The sequence below is a fragment of the Lygodium microphyllum genome, chromosome 8 (assembly GCF_053477565.2).
Source record: "Lygodium microphyllum isolate KBCC chromosome 8, Lygodium_microphyllum_v1.1.10, whole genome shotgun sequence".
NCBI lineage: Eukaryota > Viridiplantae > Streptophyta > Polypodiopsida > Schizaeales > Lygodiaceae > Lygodium > Lygodium microphyllum.
Genome location: NC_141142.1, coordinates 13,304,154 through 13,322,047, shown reverse-complemented (window position 1 = coordinate 13,322,047; position 17,894 = coordinate 13,304,154). Strand labels below are relative to the sequence as shown.

Here is a 17,894-nt window from a genome sequence, read left to right as displayed (position 1 = left end):
CTCGGCTTGTACTCATTACATTAGCAATCAAGTCAAAACAAATATCGAAAGGGGTGCCAGTTTTGGGGCCAGCACGGTGTTCAATGTCCAAGATTATTAGGGTAATTTGTACATTCCAAGTTAGATTCATTTGCTGTTTGCTGTATTTAAGTGTTGAATTAGGGAATTATTGCCCTTATCAAGAAGGAAGGTTAGTTTCATCCTAGATTCTAGTTAGTTCACTTGGGCTAGTGCAAGGGAGTTGCGATCCTTGAATGCCCTCATTGCAAGAAACAAGATCTGAAGAGCTAAGATCACCATCCAACTATTACCTGTGTCTAACATGGTAGTTACATGTTTTGTATTTTGTCTTTGACTTTTCCACTCTTCACTTTGGTTGTAACCACTAATAACCCTGTCCATTGGCACAGTGAATATAAGAGTAACTATAATTTAGTTGCTTGAGTGGACGAAAATACATAATTTCTTTTGCTATTATGTATCAATGATGACAAGGAAGGCCTTTATTGAGGAAGGAGCTTTTAATCAAGTGGGGAGACTATGGTGTGAGACATTTGTCTTCCTGGATGCGAGATTAGACTACACCATGGTCCCAAATGAAATTTGATGGGAGGGCGTGCCTTTTCTTCTTGAAAGGTGTCGACCTTGGATGTGATCCCATGTGGTTCTAAAAGTATGAATGTTGTCCTTCAATATATCACTATCTACTAGACATGCTTCAATGCTTTTGAAATCTTCTATGCTTCAATGAATGTGATACACCTCAAGGACACTAGTGTAGCTTCCTCTCCAAATCTTCCATGCTTCAAGGGTAGCAATGATTCCCCAACAAGTATCAATTGCATGCATTGAGTTGAAATAATGATAAAGGAAGTTCTACAAAACAATTATCCAAATAATTTGAACAATCTTTATCTCACAAGGTTACACGGTAGGTCGTTCTCACCATGGTTTGGAAGCAAAAGCTTACTGTTTGGAGCTTAGCTCCCCTTTCTTTGGTGAGAAGAATATTGGTTGTTGACTAAGTGTTTTCTTGTAGCACTTTTATACACAATCCACCTTTCAATGGTGAGAGAGTGCTATCTGTCAACTAAATGCTGCTTAGAATAACTTTGGTTTTTAGCCGGTCTCAACATTACAAACACCATCGGAAGTAGAAAATTTGACCTTTGAGATCTAGCCCACCTTTCCTTGGTGAAAAGGATGTTGGTTGTTACTAGATCTTGCTTGAAACAATATACTTATATTTTCTTTTCTTGGGAATAAATGAGCGTGTAACTATGGTGGATTGGTGTTGAGCATTTGTATGTGCTAGAATCGACCACCTTACTAGCACACCTATCTACTAGAAGCCTATATGAGCAGTTTTTCTCTAGTTGGGCCACCAATAACATAGTATGATAAATAATATCATAACACCAATATATAGGGCAAGGGACCCTTTAAATCCCAAAAAGTATGTGACAATCATGATTCATTAGACATTATTGAGGACTTTCATGTTCTACTCTTTAGTATGCGTTTTCCAGATGGGCCAATAATTGGTGTAGAGTAGTTGCATGGGTTGGATTCAAAAGGAGAGAGTCCAATCTTAGCCATATTTTTACCTTACAGGTTATCATTGAAGATGATTAGACACAAAGATGGAGGATATATTACTTCTTTGTGGATTTTTGTACGGCATTTGACATAGTATTACAAGGCATGTTGCATCCTTAATACTATATGAGTTAGTGATCAATATAGTCCAAATAATTGGTGGGATGTTAGGCATAGTCCAAAGCACGATCAATGTGCAAGAGGGATGCTTTCCATCTCACTCGCAACATTGATATTTTAAATTGATGAGATTATTGATTCATTGACTATATTTACAAGCCAAGAGCACTTCTTCGAAAGTCTTGATCCCCATCTTATCATATGCTGATTGTGCTAATTTCTGTCTCTATTGAGGGGACTACAGCCCCACCTCGATGAGAGGGACCTCATTGTGAATTTGTGCAAGACCAAAGCTATGATATTTAATACCTTAGCTACTTGACTTGTTGCATTAGCATTGCAGTTCACCTACTAGGACAATACAATGGAGCGAGTATCCTCCTATGTTTTACCTTAGGGCTGCTATTTTTGGATCCGAGTTTTGCACAAGGAGAGCTGTATATGCCAAACCCTTACAAGAACTCAGAGGACTTACCATCCCAAAGGGCAAGCGGACCTTGATCAAGTTTTGGAACCAAAGACAATACTATTGTTTTTTGACACAATCACCTCAACAGTAATGTATGGAGCTGTTTTATGGGGATCTAACCTTCATAGTGCTTCTGCCACACGATGGAGAGACGATTGATATGATGATTGCCATGATTATATATAATAACCATGATGATTGCCATGCTTGTACATAGCAACCAAATGTTGGAGAGACCACTGATATGATGATTGCAATGATTATACTCGTTTGAGCTTTTTGTATGAATTTCACATGGCATGCTAATGGCTAACTTTGCATCACCACAGCCATAGTTTTTATCAGACGCGTCTGATTCACCATGCAGATGTCTGAAAAACATATGAAAACAGGAGTATGAAATCCTATTTCATGCCTGACATACTTTTTTTAAAAAAACAGGCTGGAAAAGGCAAATAACGTCACAAGTTTGCCAGAAAGGCTGTGGCCTTGCATAAAGCATACAAGCACTAGACGATTTTCACCAGGAAGGTGTCACCTGCCTTCTCCCTTGCCCCAAAACATGGAAACCTACTCATGGACTACTCAACAGGTTGATTCAGCCTTCAGCCCCGATATTATCTGCCCCAAAGTTGAAGAGTAAGCTTTTTCTTACTGTTTTTCCCCTCCCTCTCGTCTTTTACATGTGTTGTTTTTGTCTGTCTGAAATTTCAGACTGTATCTCTTTCCCTCCCTCCCTCCCTCCCTCTTTCTCTCTCCTCATGTGTCTTGTGTGTCTTGACTCTCATGTCTGAGTGGCTAATTATGTTGCAAATTTCTTAGATTGAAGTCTGAAATCTTTATAAATTTCAAACTTTAACAGCCGTTTAACTCTCAAATTCAGCCATAAACTCTCAAATTCTTGAGACACTCTTTTCCCCCTTAGTGTTGGCTTTAAAATCTCTGAAATTTATGATTTCACAGCTGAAATTGACATTTTAGCAAGGTTAAATTAGTTGAAAATTTTAAGTGTGATGATAAAGAAAATGAGGAGAAGGATGACAATGATGAGGATGAGGACATTGAGGAGGACGATGAGGAGGGTGCATCTTGTCCATGATCAATATTTCTACTCTTCTTCCCATATATTTTGCTTCAGCCTTCTAGTGTAGCTTAGACTCTAGAGTCTAAACTCTATTGTTATGCAACCCTTTGAATTTTATGGCAGTCTGATTTGACCTATATAACCTTTTTTGGAATTCTTTCACTTGTAATTTACAGCCATTAGTGCTTAAATTGTGTTTAGACTCAAATGATTGGAAATGAGAGTCTGAATACGTTTTGGCAAATCAACTTTGTGTCTTGATTATTGGATGCCTTGCTAGTAGAGTAAAGCTATTGAAACAATGGAATTCTAGTTTTCATTCAGCTTGTTAGCTTCTTTACTCAATTTAGTATAAAATACTAAATCTAGATACATTTTAGTTAAAAAAATAAAATAAAATTAGGGCGGCGTATGATTCAGCCCCAGGGTGTGAATCATGCTCCAATCATACTTTCATACCCGTGTGTGTATGACGTATGATTGCCATATGAAAGAACTATGACCATAGCAATCGGGGAGCAATAAAAAAAGATTCTTAGTGAGTTAAAAGGGCCATGTTTGGCTCTCCTTACCTCACTAGTCCATACCCAAGAGTCTATAATTTGGTGGGAGACATAAGTCTTGAGAGAATACATGATAGTTGTAGGCCTAGAAAGATCTCTCTTCCTATGGCTCATAGCTCATAGGATCTTAGTGGTTGGCACTTGGCTTGGATGGGATAGAGATCTACTGGCATGTGTGATATGTGGCGAGCCAGAGGAGACACAGAGACATTGCCTGTGGGACTACCCTTGATCCCATACCAAGGTGCTTCTACCCTGGGCGGTGGTGCGTGGCTCACACTTGGCCTTGCGCTACCGTGGAGCTGATGGCATGTGGAAGGGGTGTCACCACTAAGGCAACTCCTAGTCAATTCTTTTGGGGGCTTCATCCAAGCCACGTGGTGGGCGAATGGACTGTCTATCTAGCTTGTTGTGATAGGGGAAATCCAGTGTTTATATTAAGAAGATGCGAGGAGTTTAAAAAGAGGTGGAAGGGGAGGGGAAAGGGAGAAGGGGTCATTTTCTAAAAAATGTCCATATTTGTTATTCTCCCCAACTCAAAACTCGATTTAGTTTAGTCCCTTAAGCAAGACCTGATTTAGGATAACATCTTTTATTTCAAAAAACCGAGTAATTAGATATACATTAAATGCACTTTGTTTATAATCTTGTTCTCATCAACAACATATCTCTCGTAACTCTAATAGGAAACTAAATTGTCTATGCCATCCTTGGAGCATCTTGAGATTGATGCATAGATCAAGAGGACAAATCAAACTATGGAGAATATGCTACGTGCATATGTCTGCCGTTAGCAATCTAATTGGGAGTGTTACCTTCCTCAGATTGAGTTTGTTCATAACAATGCTAAGCATTTGACTATTGATTAAAGCTCGTTTATGGTTACATGCAACTATGATCCGAAACCATTGATTGCCATTGATGATTGCAAAGGAAAGTGTTATAATGGCCAAGAATCTTGTCATGTTTGATGCTAACCAACATGTGAGAGGGTGGAGAGGATCGAAGCTCAATTGAGAATGCAGTAGATAGTGTGGAGAGTGAAGCACGACACCCAATGCAATAGACTGAAAAAGTAAGATGAAAGTACAAGGTACAATCCTTAAACCTTAGGGTTGTAAGAGGGTGTTCACACCCAAAGTGCGTGCAACACGATAAGTGCCCGTAAAGTGTAACATAGGCACATAAAATAAAGAGAATAAATATGGGGAGAAAAATCTCTCGTATATGGAGAGTAAAAAATGCCCTAGTGTCCTACTGATCACCGACACTTCTTTGTGAGCGTAGACGTGAGTGAAATCCAACAAATCCCCCTCGAGTGAAGAGTGATCAAAATACAAGGGTCGTACTCCACTAAAGGAGATCAAATTTAAAGCATTGTGAAATGCTTCATTTGTCACGAGGAGCTTTAGTGAAGATGTCTGCCACATTACCGGTGGTGGGACAATAGACAAGGCTGATATCTCTTGCATGTAGCCTCTCTCTAACAAAGTGATAATGTATCTTAATGTGTTTCGTGCGTGCATGAAACACTAGGTTTTGTACCATTGCAATGGCACTCTGACTGTTAGTGAGAGTTGACCCATAGTGGTCGAATGATCATACGTTAAGATGTTATAGTCAGCTCTCTCATCAATTAGCACATCAAAGGCGTATGCCTTTTGAGCAGTCACTCTTATATGTAGGTAGGTTGGTGCTCTACTACCTCATTTTGATCCTCTATTTCAGTGATAGTTGCAACTCTCACATTCATTGGTGGTTCTATCATTGGAGGTTCATGGTGTGGATGTGATAGAGGGTAATAATTTTTTGTGCGCCTTCCATTGAAAAAGCCTATGCCCTTCCCCACTAAGGTTTTGAGTTTTACATTGGCTATTCTATTGATGTTGTGAACCTTAAAAGGTCATAATCCCCTAAATTTCATCTTCTGTGGCTCTGTGATAGACACATCTAGATCATGTAGCAAGCATCTAAGCTATACACATTCAACTGTGGTAGTGAAAGTTGCATTGTATTCAGCTTCACATGACGATGTGGCAACAGTGGGCTGTTTCTTGTTAAGCCAAGATATGCAAGATGAGCCTAGAAGGAAACAATTGCCGCCAGTAAAGTGACGTGAATCATATACTTCCTCATGAAGTTCCCCATGTAAAAATGCAGTCTTAATATCTAACTGATGCACAGTCCATCCATAATGGGCAGCCAAAGAAACCATAGACTTGATGGTAGTCATGCGGGAGGTAGGAGCAAATGTCTCCTCATAGGCAATGCCTTTCTTTTATGCATAGCCCTTGGCTACAAGCTTGGCTTTATATTTGTCAATTGATCCATTTGCATTCCTTTTCAACTTGTAAACCCATTTTGTTCCAATGGCTTTCTTCCCAATAGGCAAAGACACTAAATCCCATGTTTGATTCTTAATGATGGAATCAAACTCAGCTTGCATTGCTGCCATCCAATGCACACTATGTTATGCATCCTTAAAACATTCAGGCTGCTCATCATCAACTGTATTTGCTGCCATAATATACTCCATGGTATGTGCAATATCATGCATACGAGCTTGCCTTCTAGTACGACCAGCCATGGGAGCATCCAAATGACTATCTTTCATAGTCTGTAAATACCATCTAGGCATCTGTCTTGCCTCCTAACTGTGCACAAGCTCTTACTGAATTTCAGATTCAGCACTTTGATGAGTATTCAGATCAGCCATTGGCTGATTTTCTGCCGTTTCCAATGGAGTAGCTGGTTGAACATTAAGTTCATTTGGTGAAACTCCAGCTGAATCACCAAATGAAATGGGTAGTAGCCCTTCAAATACATCACGGGATTTCTGATATGTGTCAAAACCAGCAAGGGATAATTTTGATTTTTCATCAAAGAGTGCATCCCTACTGACAAATACCTTTTTAAAGACAAGATCTAGTTTGTAGCCTTTTTTTTCACTAATATATCCCACAAAAATGCATTTGACAGCCTTGTTATCCAAGTTTTTTTGAGTACTTGGGGAATATGTGCATATGCAAGACAACTAAAGGTACGAAAGTGCCCAACAGAAGGTTTCCGATTGTTCCAAGCATCAAAAGGCATAACATTCTTTAATGCTTTGGTGGGGCATCTGTTTAGAACATGGCAAGCACACATTACGGCTTCCATCCACCAGAAAACTGTGTGGCAAGCTTTTTGCTTTCATCATAGATCTGACCATCTCCATGAGTGATCAATTCTTCCTCTCTGCAACCCGATTCTGATGTGGAATATAAGTAGTAGTGAACTAATGAACAATGCCCTTCTGCTTCAAAAAGGAATTCAGCATAGAGGACATATATTCCCCCTCTCGATCCAAACAGAGAGTCTTTGCTTTATAGCCAGATTGATTCTCAACAAGTGCTACAAAATCCAAAAATGCATTATACACTTTTGCCTTTTTCACTGAAGAATAGACCGAGCAGAAGCCAGTAAAGTCATCAATAAAAGTCACAAAATAGTAACTTTCACCCAATGACTTTGTTTGCATTGGGCCACATACATCTAAGTGCACTAACTGTAACTTGACTGTGGCTCTAAAAGCAACATCATGGGGAAACGAAAACCGATGCATTTTTCCCAAAATACATACTTCGCACAAGTGCTCAGGAGGTCTCTCCAAGAGGTAATCCATCTAGCATCTGTGTATGTTGTAAGAGCATGAAGCTACCATAGTTCACGTGTCCCATGCGAGCATGCCATGATTCTGCCTGTAAGATAGCAGGAGTAAGAGTGGACGCTAAATATGCCGCTTGATCAATTGAAAGAGCATCCAAGTCATATAAACCCATGACATAGAGTATAGCCATTCTATAGGTGGACTATAGAGCCATCAATGGCTGTGAGCACAATCTCCCCAATACCTCTAACATGGTATGATGCATTGTTGACACACTCTACAGACTTGCCAAGAGTGGACGCTAAATATGCCGCTTGATCAATTGAAAGAGCATCCAACTCATATAACCCATGACATAGAGTATAGCCATCCTGTAGGTGGAGAATAGAGCCATCAATGGCTGTGAGCACAATCTCCCCAATACCTCTAACATGGTATGATGCATTGTTGACACACTCTACAGACTTGCCAACTGGAGCTGCACCAACAGAAGCAAATAAATCTTTTGTTGGGTATTTTACTCACGCCTTACTTACGCCTACGCTCATATGGGAGTGTTGGTGATCAGTAGGACACTGGGGCACTTTTTACTCTCGGTAGGAGAGGTTTTTTCCCCCAGACTTATGGTCTTATTATCGTATGTACTTATGTGCTTATGTTACACACATTTAGGCACTTAGTGTGTGTCAGGTGTGAACACCCCCCTACAACCCTAAGGTTTAAGGGTGTACTTTGTACTTTCAGATTACACTCATTCAGTCTATTCTCTTGGGTGTCGTGCTTCAACTCTGTCGCTCTCACTCTCACACTGTCTACTGAATCTGGCTGTATCTCGATCCTCTGCTCTCACATTTGGTATCAGAGCTCAGCTCTGAACTCAGCTTCTGCCTGCAGAGTGCAAGTCTGCAGCCCACGCCAGTCCTGCTCCAGGCCGTTGACACACAGCTCCACGCAACGTGTCTCCAGCGCACAGGGTCTGACGCTGCCTGACGTCAAACCTTGTCAGACGTCACGTCAGCACAGGTACAGCCTGTCGTCAGTCCTGTCAGCAGTCAGGCGCTGTTCCTCAGCACTGCCTCAGCACAGGTACAGCTCGTCGTCAGCCTCCAGCGCCAGTTCAGCGCAGCTCCCCAATACCCTGCTCGTCAGCAACGTCAGCGTCAGTGTCGTCAGCAACGTCTGCATTCCGTCGTCCGCCAGGGCCCCGTTTCGTGCAGGCGGAGTCGACGCCTGCTCGCGACAGTCCTACCTCGCCGTTTTTGACCACGCACAACTCGCGACCTGCCTGTCCGCGTCAGATTCGCACAACCCACCAATCTGCCTGCCGCCGTTGTAAAGCTCCACGTCAGCCAGTCCGCCCGCCCGTCAGACGACCTGCTCCACGGTCAGTACTCTGCCACACGCCCAGGTAAAATTTTCAAGATTTTTATTATTTCAGCCCAGAATAAAATTCTGGAAGCGGAGGTTCACACGCGGTTGGCACAGAACTACTGGAGAAATAAATTTCATGCAAATTTTTGGACTGAATCGTCAGAAATTTTGGGGCTTTTGTGTATTTGGAGGACAGATGCATTTAATTGCTGATACAGTCACAGCACGACTATTTTTGATAGAAATTTTGGCAAAAATTTTGGGGATTTATTCATAACAGTGTTGCATTGCACTGTTTGCACCTTAGGAAGCGTGCAGTAAAAGATAGTTTTCTGACAGAGTACGCCCTTGCACATCAATTGCAGAAACGTATTTGCTGCAATTTTTGGAAATTTGCAGATTTCCAGCTCGTACTGCTTTGACATTGCTCATTTTGTCTTTGGAAATTTGTCATCATGGCAAATCAGGGAGGTGATGTTTTTACGTATGTATCCAAAGAGGACAGACTGGACGGAAACAACTATTCCCTTTGGTCATTTATGATGAAAAATGTATTAGTGGCCAAGAATTTATGGGATTATGTCAGTGGAGAGGAAACTCGGCCGGGAGTTGTAGCTCCCGCTACTCCTCCTCCCCATGGCGCACGTGGACAACGGGGACCTCAGTCCGCTCCACCTCAGCCACTTCCTCCAAGAACTGCAGCTCAAAAAGCTTGGGATACCCGTGATGCACAGGCCTTGTCGCTGATTGCTCTGGCAGTTCAGCGGTCCATCATACCTCATATCCGTTCGGCATCTTCTTCACGAGATGCATGGTTGACTTTGGAGCATATGTTTGCAGGAAAAAATGAGACACGGATCTCTTTCTTGAAGAAAGAGTTGGAAACTCTGAAGATGCATAAAGGTGATTCTATGCAGGATCACTTAAACAAGATTCAGGACTTGAGGGAGCAGCTGATGAATGTAGATGAGTATTTTTCGGATGCACAGTTGATATCCATCACCTTGAATTCCCTACCTCCTTCGTACTTGTCTTTTCATACTGCATTGAACCTCACAATGAGGATTGCTGAGCACCCACTCACTTTTATTCAGCTGGTTAGCTTGCTTCTAGAGGAGGAGCAAACATGGAAAAATAGTGGTGTGGATGCTATAGTCTCTGAGCAGGCTTTTGTGGCAAGACAGAAAGGCAAGAACAGCAAGGTGAAAAATGCTCCACAGAGTTCTGGCACTTCGGGCACATCGCACAATCAGTCACAAGGGGGGACGCAAGCAAAGAAAGGAAAATGTCATTATTGTAAGAAGCCCGGCCACTATATCACTGAGTGCAGAAAGCGCATTGCCAAAGAGAAGAAAAAGGAGTCAGGAATGTCTGTTTCTACTACTCCTTCCACTGCTAGTGAGTCCGCGTCCTTTGTTGTGGACCGGGACTATTGTTTTTACACTTGCAGTTATGATATCTCTTGGGCCGATAGAGCACTTAGCTGTACAGAGGATGCTGACACTTGGTTCTTTGACAGTGGTGCTTCTAGACATATCACATCTCGCAGAGATTTGTTTGCTTCAGTTAGTGCACCTCCCGTTGGGAAATCGGTACAGTGTGCCAATAATGCATCATACCCTGTTCGTGGTATTGGGGAGATTCAGCTCACAGCCACTGGTGGCTCTATTCTCCGCATGCAGGATGCTTTGTTTGTGCCTGGAATAAAGAAGAATTTGCTTTCTATTTCTTCTTTGGCACGTTGTGGTATGCAGGTCACTTTTGAGGATGACCGTTGCCTGGTTCGAGAAAAAGAATGCATGACATTGGTGTTGACAGGATCTTTGTGTCATGGTTTATATGAGTTGGATGCTCTTTCAGTAGATCAGTCAGCATACTTGACATCCACTCTTACTCCTGCTATGATACAGGCGGAGTTATGGCATGCTCGTTTAGGGCATGTAAACTTTGGCAGCTTGATGCTTTTACAGCGTACTCAGATGCTGGATGGCTTACCTCTCTTGGAGAGACCTCCTGAGCACTTATGCGAGGGATGCATTTTGGGGAAAATGCATCGTTTCTCATTTCCTCGTGATGTTGCTTTCAGGGCAACAACCAGATTGGAGTTGGTGCATTCAGATGTTTGTGGGCCTATGCAGACTATGTCATTGGGTGGTTGTTATTATTTTGTGACATTCATTGATGACTTCACACGTTTTTGCTGGGTCTATTGTTTAAAAAAGAAGTCAGAAGTGTATGATGCATTTTTGGCTTTCAGTGCACTTGTTGAAAACCACTCTGGATGCCACATTAAGACTCTCCGTTCGGACCGAGGGGGGGAATACATGTCCTCTATGCTGAATTCTTTTTTGCAGCAGAAGGGCATAGTACATTACTATACTACAGCTTATACTCCACAGCAGAATGGGGTAGCAGAGAGGAAAAATCGGTCACTCATGGAGATGGCCAGATGTATGCTGAAGGCAAAGAGCTTGCCTCATAGTTTTTGGATGGAAGCAATCATGGGTGCTTGCCACATTTTGAACAGATGCCCTACCAAAGCCTTGAAGACCATCACACCATTTGAGGCTTGGAACAGCCGTAAACCTTCTGTTGGTCACTTTCGTACCTTTGGGTGTCTTGCCTATGCCCATATTCCACAGGTACTTAGAAGAAAATTGGACAACAAGGCTGTTAAGTGCATTTTTATGGGATATAGCAATGAGAGCAAAGGCTACAGACTCTATGATCCCGTTACTAAGAAGGTTTTTGTCAGCAGGGATGTTGTTTTTGATGAAAAATCAGAATTATCCTTGGCTGGTTTGGACACATATCAGGCTGCCCGTGATGTTTTTGAAGGGCTGCTGCCCATTACTTTTGGTGATTCAGCTGGAGGTTCACAAAATGAACCTAATGTTCAGCCAGGATGCTAGACAGCTACCTAGATTGTATTTGCAGACTATGCAAGATAGTCCTTTGGATGCACCCATGGCTGGTCGTACTAGAAGGCAAACTCGTTTGCATGATTCAGCACATACTATGGAGTTTATTATGGCAGCAAGTACTTTTGATAATGAAGAGCTTGAATGTTATGAGGATGCACAACACAGTGTGCATTGGAAGGCAGCCATGCAAGCTGAATTAGATTCTATTACTAAGAATCACACTTGGGATTTGGTGTCCTTGCCATTTGGGAAGAAAGCCATTGGAACAAAATGGGTTTACAAATTGAAAAGAAAAGCAGATGGATCCATTGATAAATACAAGGTACGGCTGGTAGCTAAAGGCTATGCACAGAAAAAGGGCATTGATTATGAGGAGACATTTGCTCCTACTTCCCGTATGACGACCATTAGGTCTATGATTGCTTTGGCTGCACATTATGGTTGGACAGTTCATCAGCTAGATATCAAGACTGCATTTTTGCATGGGGAACTTCAGGAGGAAGTTTATGTACAGCAGCCCATTGGTTTTGCAGTTGAAGGCTCAGAACATTTGGTATGCAAGCTCAAAAAGGCACTATATGGTTTAAAACAAGCTCCTAGAGCTTGGTATGAAAAGATAGATGCTTTCTTGCTTGGTCAGGGGTTTCTAAACAGTTCATCTGAGTCTACTCTTTACGTATGTAAAGAAGCGGGATCTATGCTGATTTTATGTCTTTATGTTGATGACCTGTTGCTCACTGGAACACATGCTGATCAGATTTCAGCATTCAAACAAAATTTGCAGCAAACTTTTGAGATGTCTGACTTGGGAGTTTTGCATTACTACTTGGGCATCCAGTTCATACATACTGCTCGAGGTATTGGGTTATCACAGTCACGGTATATTGGGCAGCTTCTTGAGAAATTTGGCTTACAGGATTGCAAGCCAGTTTGTACTCCCATGGAACCTGGATTGAAACTGTCATTACATGATGACAGTGATTTGTTTGATATACATACATATGCTCCTGCAGTTGGATGCCTTATCTATCTATGCAATACTAGGCCGGACATACAGTTTGCAGTTTCAGCCTTGAGCACGTATATGCATCAGCCACGTATGTCACATTGGCAAGCTGTCAAGCGTGTTTTCCGCTACTTGCAGGGTACTCGGTTCTCTTGGGTTGCTTTATGCCAAGGGGGGACCACTGCATTTACATGCTTACAGTGATTCTAATTGGGCTGGTGATTATGATATACGTCACTCTACTAGTGGCAATTGTTTCTTTCTTGGCACTTCTTGCATTTCTTGGCTTAGCAAGAAACAATCCACTGTTGCCACATCGTTATGTGAAGCTGAATACAAGGCAGCTTTCACCACCACAGTTGAATGCGTATGGCTTAGACGCTTGCTAGCTGATTTGGATGTATCTGTTACTGAGCCTACTCCTTTGTTCACTGACAGTCAGAGTGCCATTACAGTGGCACGGAACCCAGTGTTTCATGCTCGCACGAAACACATTGAGATTCACTATCACTTTGTCAGAGAGAGGCTACATACAGGTGATATCAGCCTTGTCTATTGTCCTACCACCAGTAATGTGGCAGACATCTTCACCAAAGCTCTTCCTCGTGACAAATTTGAAGCATTTCGCGATGCTTTAAATTTGATATCCTTTGGTGGCGGATGATCCTTGTACTCTTGATCACTTTTCACTCCAGGGGGGTTTGTTGGGTATTTTACTCACACCTTACTTACGCCTACGCTCATATGGGAGTGTCGGTGATCAGTAGGACACTGGCGCACTTTTTACTCTCGGTAGGAGAGGTTTTTTCCCCCAGACTTATGGTCTTATTATCGTATGTACTTATGTGCTTATGTTACACACATTTAGGCACTTAGTGTGTGTCGGGTGTGAACACCCCCCTACAACCCTAAGGTTTAAGGGTTGTACTTTTGTACTTTCAGATTACACTCATTCAGTCTATTCTCTTGGGTGTCGTGCTTCAACTCTGTCTCTCTCACTCTCACACTATCTACTGAATCTGGCTGTATCTCGATCCTCTGCTCTCACATCTTTGTGAGATGTGATTTGCCTAGAAGCACCACTGTCAAAAAACCAAGTACTTGCTTCCTCAGTAGAGCTAAATGCTTTATCAGTCCAAGAAGAGTCATAAGTGCATGTATAAAAACAAGTCCCTGTCTGCAACAAAGGACGTTGACTCAGTAGCAGTGAAAGGAGCATCAAACAGACATTCCCGACTCCTTGTTCTTCTCCTTGGCTATCCACTTTCTATACTTAGTGATGTAGTGGCCTGGCTTCTTGCAATAATGGCATTTGCCCTTCTTGGCTTGCGTGCCCCTTTGTTTTTTATTACCTTGTGATGTGCTTGAAGTCCCAGAGCTTTGTGGAGCATTCTTTGCTTGGCTACCCTTGCTCTTCTATCATGCCATTAAAGCCTGCTCAGAGGCTATAACATCCACAACACTGTTTTTACTTGTCAGCTCCTCCTGTAAGAGCAAACTGATCAGCTGAATAAAGGTAATCGATTGTGGGGCAATCCTCATGGTGAGGTTCAAGGCTGTATGAAAGGCCAAGTATGAGGGCGGCAATGAGTTAAATGTAGTAGATATCAACTGTGCATCTGAGTAATACTCATCCACATTCATAAGTTGCTCACACAAGTCCTGAATTTTGTTTAGGTGATCTTGCATAGAATCACCCTTATCCATTTTTAGTGTCTTAAGCTCTTTCTTTAATAAAGAGATGTGGGTCTCATTCTTACCAGCAAATATCTCCCCCAAAGTTAGCCAGGCTTCTCGTGAAGAAGCTGTAGACCGTATGTGAGGGATGATAGACCACTGAATTGCCAATGCAATCAGTGACAAAGCCTGTGTATCCCATGCCTTTGGAGCTGTTGATCGTTGGGGTAGTGGCTGAAGTGGAGCAGGCTGAACAGGTTGAGTTGCCCGTTGTCCATGTCCTCCTAGAGGAGTAGTAGTAAGAGCTGCAACTCCGGGCATAACTTCTTCTCTCCTTACGTAGTCCCAAAGATTCTTCGCAATGAGCACATTCTTCGTCATGAAGGACCAGAGTGAATAGTTGTTACCATCCAACCTGTCCTCCTCCTTGGATACATAGGTAAATACATCACCTCCTTGATTTGCCATGATAATCAATGCCAAGAAGAGCAAAAGAGCAATGTCTAAGCTGGACCAACTTGGAAATCTGAAAATTTCCAGAAATTACAGCAAATAGGTTGCTGTAATTAGCAAACTGAAGTTCACTTTGTCAAAACTGTCTGTAATGCACGCAATCCAAGCTGCATTTAATGCTTACCAACATTGTAGAAGCAAAAGGCCCAAAATTTATTGCCCCAAAATGCTTAAAAACAGTCTATCTCAGACTGAAATTGCTCTGCATGTACCAATGTCTTCACAAAACCAAAAGCCCCAAAATTGTTGATTGACTTGCTAAGAAATTTTTGCATTAGTCTTGTCCTAGACACATATTCAGATTGCTGTGCGTGCCCGGGCAGAAGCCTCTCTTCCACAGATTAATTTGGAATAAAAGATATATTTACTTTGACAAACTGTACCTGGCAGTGGCGGGAGTTCTGACTGGGGTTGGGAGCAATCATAGTCATGCTGGTGGCAAGTGCCGCTGGTCGAGCTGGAGGTGGCGTTGGTCAAGATGGAAGCATTGTAGTTGTGGTGGCTGGCCACAGGCACAAGCGGAGCTGCATTCATGTGCAACAGGCGCTGCTTCAGATCAGGGGCGGTGCAGGCAGGTGCAGCACTGGCGGACTGCATAGAGATTAGGGAGCAGCTGGTGCTGGCGGACTGCAGAGTGGCGCCAGTACAGGGTGCGAGCAGCGCAGGAGGAGCACAGGCGGGTTGGAGGGCAGCTGCTTAGGCTGGCACAGTGCTGGGTTGAGGCGGCTGTTTTGGTTGACTGGGCAGCGCTGTTTGCAGGGTACCGAATGGCGCAGAAGGGAGCTGACTGCTCTAATACCAAATGTGAGAGGGTGGAGAGGATCGAAGGTTAGCTGAGAGTGCAGTAGACACTGTGGGGAGTAAAACAACTACCACTTGGCAAAGAAAAAAAATGGTAACTCCCCGCCATCGTGTCGCGAAGCTGCCACTCCCGGTCGCCAGTTACATGTGTCCAATGTGCAAGATAAGTACCGAAAGGGGCGCCAGTTTTGGGGCCAACAGGGTGTCGAATGTGCAAGATTATATGGTAAAGTGTGCATTTCAGTTTTGTGAATTTGTTAATTGCTGTAAATAGTGCTTAATCAGGTTATTTACCACCCTATCTGAGGAGAAAGGCTAGTTACATGGTGACATGCCTAGAAGAGACTACAACAATAGGTGGCAACAATTTGAGGGTGTTTTAGCCAAGCAGCAAGGTATTTAGGGTGTTTCATCAATGGTTATGGCCGTCTAGAGTCTCGGCAGGACAACAATTGATTTCTTCCATTTTCTCGCGATGGGAGGCAGAATTTTCTATTTTCACCTTTCTCTTGTATCTAAAGCCTATTCTCATCATTCCTCAAGAATTTCCAACAACATGACCCATTGGAGTTGGAGATTTTGATTAATCTTTGTGTAAACCCTAATTTACAGTAGAAATTAGGGTTTGATAGCCTCCTTGGAAGCGTGCTCAGAAAGTGAAGGCCTAGGGACTCAAATTTTAGTCACTGAAATTGGGGCAATTTCAAGGGATTCAATTGGCCATGTAGCCACTAAACAATTGGAACTAGCTGAATTTGTCACCCGAGGATGCAATCCGTGAGCAAAGCAAGGGGCAAATTGGTTTAAGGCTTGTTAGTCATTTATGACAGCAAGAGTCCATTGGAGAGTGAAGGAGATTCAAGAATGTCATTGTATTCCATCGAAATTGCAATTCAAGATAAATAAATAGTAGAAGGGGTGCTAGTTTTTGGGCCAATAGGCTATCCATTATCCAAGATTAAGTGGGAACATTTGTAGTTCGCAAGCCCTTTGTGTATAGAGTCATCCTTGGACGATCATGGAGCTACTAGAGTGCGCGGCCATGAGTGCTCGGCTTGGAACGCTTGAAGCAATAAGCGGTCCGTGGGTCTTGGCAGTTGAGTGAAGGCTCCCACATGTTGGTTCCGTTGCCGGGACCAACGGATTCAAGCCTTGAGCGCTTGCGCGCTTCGAATCGAGCATTGGAGTAGGGTTTCCCCCATTGGCAAGAGAGACTTCGCTTTACATTTTGGCATTCTCCTGTGATCTCCGAAAGGAGCCTAATTCTTTACATGCAAAAGGGTTGGCTATATCCAGGCTGCTTCATTGGCTAGATATAGACTTGCAGCAAGATAAATTTAATCAGATGGCTTGATTGGGGCTGCAATTTGTACATGATGTTGTCATTCCTTGCTAGACTTGCCTTCATTCTTTCTAGCATATACACCATTACTTTTGGGTGCCTTGAGGTTATTGTCACATCTGGTCAAGCTTGCAAGACCACTTGTAGTAGTATAATCCATTGCTTGCTTTTAAGCCCGTTGCATCGTGGGTGGCAGGATTGGGTATTTGTGAAATTTGATGATTTTTCGAAAAGGTCAGTTAATCATATCTGCCACAAGATGGTAGAGGAAGAGCGATGGGTTATTGAGAAAGCAAATGAAGTTTGGTGTGTCCGGGATAGTAGAGAAGTGGCAGGATAGATTTCTTCAATTGTGGAGATCCAAGATTCCTTATCAAGCAAAAGTCTTTGTGTGGAGGTTACTTATTGGTGGTCTTCCTAGTGGGGATGTCCTATGCGCTTGCAAGATCGTGCAGGGCCATTGCATCTTTTGCACTATTGGTGATGAGACACCAATTCACCTCTTCATCTCTAGCCCTTTGGCAATACAGATTTGCAGCCCCGTGTGTGGACCTCGACGACTTGTCAGCAGCAGACGCCCATCCGTTCTTGGGTCTTGGGCAAGATGCCTTCATTGTCTTCTTTGCACTCAGGTTATGCCTGCCTTTTCCCATTTCTCAGATGGACAGCTCTATGGCACATTTGGCGTACCCATAATGCCTTTATTTTCAACTCAGCCTCGGGTCTTTGTTGTCATGTGGCCCGTGTTCGAGGATTACTCTTATGGCAGATTTCTT

At 42.8% G+C, this 17,894-nt stretch overlaps 1 protein-coding gene across 6 annotated transcripts in view; it reads left to right on the top strand.

Annotated features, from left to right (window-relative positions):
- Positions 1-17,894, top strand: part of LOC148031984 (DNA-directed RNA polymerase IV subunit 1-like) — a 221,189-nt gene that overhangs the window by 131,479 nt on the left and 71,816 nt on the right. The window lies entirely within an intron of this gene.